Source organism: Hordeum vulgare, chromosome 7H (genome assembly GCF_904849725.1).
Source record: "Hordeum vulgare subsp. vulgare chromosome 7H, MorexV3_pseudomolecules_assembly, whole genome shotgun sequence".
NCBI classification, from domain to species: Eukaryota; Viridiplantae; Streptophyta; class Magnoliopsida; order Poales; family Poaceae; genus Hordeum; species Hordeum vulgare.
This window is the reverse complement of record NC_058524.1, coordinates 22663120-22669325: the sequence shown is the minus strand read 5'-3', so window position 1 is coordinate 22669325 and position 6206 is coordinate 22663120.

Genomic DNA, 6206 nt, shown 5'->3' with positions numbered 1-6206 from the left:
TCCCTTTTGTCCCGGTTGGTGCCACCAACCGAGACCAAAGGCCTTGCGCGGTGCGGTGCTATGTTTAGTCCCACCTCGCTAGCCGAGAGGGGCTCGGAGTGGTTTATAAGCCCCGCCGAACCAACCACTTCGAGCTCCTCTCTACTGCAGGCTTACGGGCCTAAATTCACTCTCTGTGCTTGTGGGCCTATTGGGGCTACTGCGGGCATGCATCCTAGCCCTAGTAATGGGTTTCTAGTCGTATGCACGCCGTGGTGGCCCTCTAGGTGGCACTTTTTAATATTTTTTCCTCTTTTTTTCTTTTTTTTTATAATTACTTATTTAATTTCTTTTACAATAATTCTTTTTGCTATTAAAGTTTGTGTACAAAACGTACAATCTCTTTGAAAGTATTAGGGTTTCATACGGAAACTCGTATGTTACAAAGGGATTTCATTTTTTAAAACTTATTTGAACTCCATAGTTTTTCTGTGTTCAAAATGCACCATTCAAAGCCACATCATCAATTTACAACCGTTTCTGACTTCATTTGTTATTTTTCATGCATTTACTGATTATCTTAAGCTATAAGACCATGAAATTGAAAAGCATTTGAAATAAACTCTGAAAAGGTTCGAAGTTGGAATGGTATCATCATTTCACCCACATAGCATGTGCGAGAAAGTTGAGAGGGTTACGGCAAAAACTGGATGCACTTCATGTACAAAACGGACAATCTCTTTCGAAGTATCAGGGTTTCATACGGAAACTCGTCTCTTACAAAGGGATTTCATTTTTTTGAACTTATTTGAACTCCATAGTTTTTCTGTGTTCAAAATGCACCATTCAAAGCCACATCATCAATTTACAACCCTTTCTGACTTTATTTGTTATTTTTCATGCATTTACTGATTATTTTGAGCTATAAGACCATGAAATTGAAAAACATTTGAAATGAACTCTGAAAAGGTTCCAAGTTGGCATGGTATCATCATTTCACCCACATAGCATGTGCGAGAAAGTTGAGAGGGTTACGGCAAAAACTGGATGCACTTTGTGTACAAAACGGACAATCTCTTTCGAAGTATGAGGGTTTCAGATGGAACCTCGTCTGTTACGAATGGATTTCATTTTTTTGAACTTATTGGAACTCCATAGTTTTTCTGTGTTCAAAATGCACCATTCAAAGCCACATCATCCATTTACAACCCTTTCTGACTTCATTTGTTATATTTCATGCATTTACTAATTATTTTGAGCTATAAGACCATGAAATTGAAAAGCATTTGAAATCCATAGTTTTTCTGTGTTCAAAATGCACCATTCAAAGCCACATCATCAATTTACAACCCTTTCTGACTTCATTTGTTATTTTTCATGCATTTACTAATTATTTTGAGCTATAACACCATGAAATTGAAAAGCATTTGTAACTGGAAGCACTTCGTGTACAAAACGGACAATCTCTTTCGAAGTATCAGGGTTTCATACGGAAACTCGTCTGTTACAAAGGGATTTTATTTTTTTGAACTTATTTGAACTCCATAGTTTTTCTGTGTTCAAAATGCACCATTCAAAGCCACATCATCAATTTACAAGCCTTTCCGACTTCATTTGTTATTTTTCATGCATTTACTAATTATTTTGAGCTATAACACCATGAAATTGAAAAGCATTTGAAATGAACTCTGCAAAGGTTCCAAGTTGGCATGGTATCATCATTTCACCCACATAGCATGTGCGAGAAAGTTGAAAGGGTTACGACAAAAACTGGATGCACACTTCGTGTACAAAACGGACAATCTCTTTCGAAGTATGAGGGTTTCATACGAAAACTCGTTTGTTACTAAGGGATTTCATTTTTTTGATTTTATTTGAACTCCATAGTTTTTGTGTTCAAAATGCACCATCCAAAGCCACATCATCAATTTAAAACCCTTTCTGACTTCATTTTTATTTATCATGCATTTACTCATTATTTTGAGCTATAATACCATGAAATTGAAAAGCATTTGAAATGAATTCTTAAAAGGTTCCAAGTTGGCATGGTATCATCATTTCACCCACATAGCATGTGCGAGAAAGTTGAGAGGGTTACGGCAAAAACTGGATGCACTTCGTGTACAAAACGGACAATCTCTTTTTCGAAGTATCATGGTTTCATACGTAAACTCGTCTGTTACAAAGGGTTTTCATTTTTTTGAACTTATTGGAACTCCATAGTTTTTCTGTGTTCAAAATGCACCATTCAAAGCCACATCATCCATTTACAACCCTTTCTGACTTCATTTGTTATTTTTCATGCATTTACTAATTATTTTGAGCTATAAGACCATGAAATTGAAAAGCATTTGAAATGAACTCTGAAAAGGTTCCAAGTTGGAATGGTATCATCATTTCACCCACATAGCATGTGCGAGAAAGTTGAGAGGGTTACGGCAAAAACTGGATGCACTTCATGGGATTTCATTTTTTTGAACTTATTTGAACTCCGTAGTTTTTCTGAGTTCAAAATGCACCACTCAAAGCCACATCATCAATTTACAACCCTTTCTGACTTCATTTGTTATTTTTCATGCATTTACTGATTATTTTGAGCTATAAGACCATGAAATTGAAAACCATTTGAAATGAACTCTGAAAAGGTTCCAACTTGGCATGGTATCATCATTTGACCCACATAGCATGTGCGAGAAAGTTGAGAGGGTTACAGCAAAAACTAGATGCACTTCGTGTACAAAACGGACAATCTCTTTCGAAGTGTCACGGTTTCATACGGAAACTCGTCTGTTACAAAGGGATTTCATTTTTTTGAACTTATTTGAACTCCATAGTTTTTCTGTGTTCAAAATGCACCATTCAAAGCCACATCATCAATTTACAACCCTTTCTGACTTCATTTGTTATTTTTCATGCATTTACTAATTATTTTGAGCTATAAGACCATGAAATTGAAAAGCATTTGAAATGGACTCTTCAAAGGTTCCAAGTTGGCATGGTATTATCATTTCACCCACATAGCATGTGCGCGAAAGTTGCGAGGGTTATGGCAAAAACTGGATACACACTTCGTGTACAAAACGGACAATCTCTTTCGAAGTATGAGGGTTTCATACGGAAACTCGTCTGTTATAAAGGGATTTCATTTTTTTGAACTTATTTGAACTCCAAAGTTTTTCTGTGTTCAAAATGCACCATTCAAAGCCACATCATCAATTTACAACCCTTTCTGACTTCATTTGTTATTTTTCATGTATTTACTGATTATTTTGAGCTATAAGACCATGAAATTGAAAAGCATTTGAAATGAACTCTTAAAAGGTTCCAAGTTGGCATGGTATCATCATTTCACCCACCTAGCATGTGCGGGAAAGTGGAGAGGGTTACGGCAAAAACTGGATGCACTTCGTGTACAAAACGGTTAATCTCTTTCGAAGTATCACGGTTTCATACGGAAACTCGTCTCTTACAAAGGGATTTCATTTTTTTGAACTTATTTGAACTCCATAGATTTTCTGTGTTCAAAATGCACCATTCAAAGCCACATCATCAATTTACAACCCTTTCTGACTTTATTTGTTATTTTTCATGCATTTACTGATTATTTTTAGTTATAAGACCATGAAATTGAAAAGCATTTGAAATGAACTGTCAAAAGATTCGAAGTTGGCATGGTATCATCATTTCACCCACATAGCATGTGCGAGAAATTTGAGAGGGTTACGGCAAAAACTGGATGCACTTCGTGTACAAAACGGACAATCTTTATCGAAGTATCACGGTTTCATACGGAAACTCGTCAGTTACAAAGGGATTTCATTTTTTTGAACTTATTTGAACTCCATAGTTTTTCTGTGTTCAAAATGCACCATTCAAAGCCATATCATCAATTTACAACCCTTTCTGACTTCATTTGTTATTTTTCATGCATTTACTTATTATTTTGAGCTATAAGACCATGAAATTGAAAAGCATTTGAAATGAACTCTGAAAAGGTTCCAAGTTGACATGGTATCATCATTTCACCCACATAGCATGTGCGAGAAAGTTGAGAGGCTTACGGCAAAAACTGGATGCACTTCGTGTACAAAACGGACAATCTGTTTCGAAGTATCACGGGTTCATACGGAAACTCGTGTGTTACAAAGGGATTTCATTTTTTTGAACTTATTTGAACTCCATAGTTTTTCTGTGTTCAAAATGCACCATTCAAAGCCACATCATCAATTTACAACCCTTTCTGACTTTATTTGTTATTTTTCATGCATTTAGTGATTATTTTGAGCTATAAGACCATGAAATTGAAAAACATTTGATATGAACTCTGAAAAGGTTCCAAGTTGGCATGGTATCATCATTTCACCCACATAGCATGTGCGGGAAAGTTGAGAGGGTTACGGCAAAAACTGGATGCACTTCGTGTACAAAACGGACAATCTCTTTCGAAGTATGACGGTTTCATACGGAAACTCGTCTGTTACAAAGGGATTTCATTTTTTTGAACCTATTGGAACTCCATAGTTTTTCTCTGTTCAAAATGCACAATTCAAAGCCACATCATCCATTCACAACCCTTTCTGACTTCATTTGTTATTTTTCATGCATTTACTAATTATTTTGAGCTATAAGACCATGAAATTGAAAAGCATTTGAAATGAACTCTGAAAAGGTTCCAAGTTGGAATGGTATCATCATTTCACCCACATAGCATGTGCGAGAAAGTTGAGAGGGTTACGACAAAAACTGGATGCACTTCATGGGATTTCATTTTTTTGAACTTATTTGAACTCCATAGTTTTTCTGACTTCAAAATGCACCATTCAAAGCCACATTATCAATTTACAACCCTTTCTGACTTCATTTGTTATTTTTCATGCATTTACTGATTATTTTGAGCTATAAGACCATGAAATTGAAAACCATTTGAAATGAACTCTCAAAAGGTTCCAAGTTGGCATGGTATCATCATTTCACCCACATAGCATGTGCGAGAAAGTTGAGAGGGTTACGACAAAAACTGGATGCACTTCGTGTACAAAACGGACAATCTCTTTCGAAGTATCATGGTTTCATACGGAAAGTCGTCTGTTACAAAGGGATTTCATTTTTTTGAAGTTATTTGAACTCCATATTTTTTCTGTGTTCAAAATGCACCATTCAAAGCCACATCATCAATTTACAACCCTTTATGACTTCATTTGTTATTTTTCATGCATTTACTAATTAGTTTGAGCTATAACACCATGAAATTGAAAAGCATTTGAAATGAACTCTGCAAAGGTTCCAAGTTGGCATGGTATCATCATTTCACCCACATAGCATGTGCGAGAAAGTTGAGAGGGTTCCGACAAAAACTGGATGCACTTCGTGTACAAAACGGACAATCTATTCCGAAGTATGAGGGTTTCATACGGAAACTCGTCTGTTACAAAGGGATTTCAATTTTTTGAACTTATTTGAACTCCATAGTTTTTCTGTGTTCAAAATGCACCATTCAAAGCCACATCATCAATTGACAACCCTTTCTGACTTCATTTGTTATTTTTCATGCATTTACTAATTATTTTGAGCTATAACACCATGAAATTGAAAAGCATTTGTAACTGGATGCACTTCGTGTACAAAACGGACAATCTCTTTCGAAGTATCAGGGTTTCATACGGAAACTCGTCTGTTACAAAGGGATTTCATTTTTTTGAACTTATTTGAACTCCATAGTTTTTCTGTGTTCAAAATGCACCATTCAAAGCCACATCATCAATTTACAACCCTTTCTGACTTCATTTGTTATTTTTCATGCATTTACTAATTATTTTGAGCTATAACACCATGAAATTGAAAAGCATTTGAAATGAACTCTGCAAAGGTTACAAGTTGGCATGGTATCATCATTTCACCCACATAGCATGTGCGAGAAAGTTGCGAGGGTTACGGCAAAAACTGGATGCACACTTCGTGTACAAAACGGACAATCTCTTTCGAAGTACGAGGGTTTCATACGGAAACTCGTCTGTTACAAAGGGATTTCATTTTTTGAACTTATTTGAACTCCATAGTTTTTCTGTGTTCAAAATGCACCATTCAAAGCCACATCATCTATTTACAACCCTTTCTGACTTCATTTGTTATTTTTCATGCATTTATTGATTATTTTGAGCTATAAGACCATGAAATTGAAAAGCATTTGAAATGAATTCTTAAAAGGTTCCAAGTTGACATGGTATCAT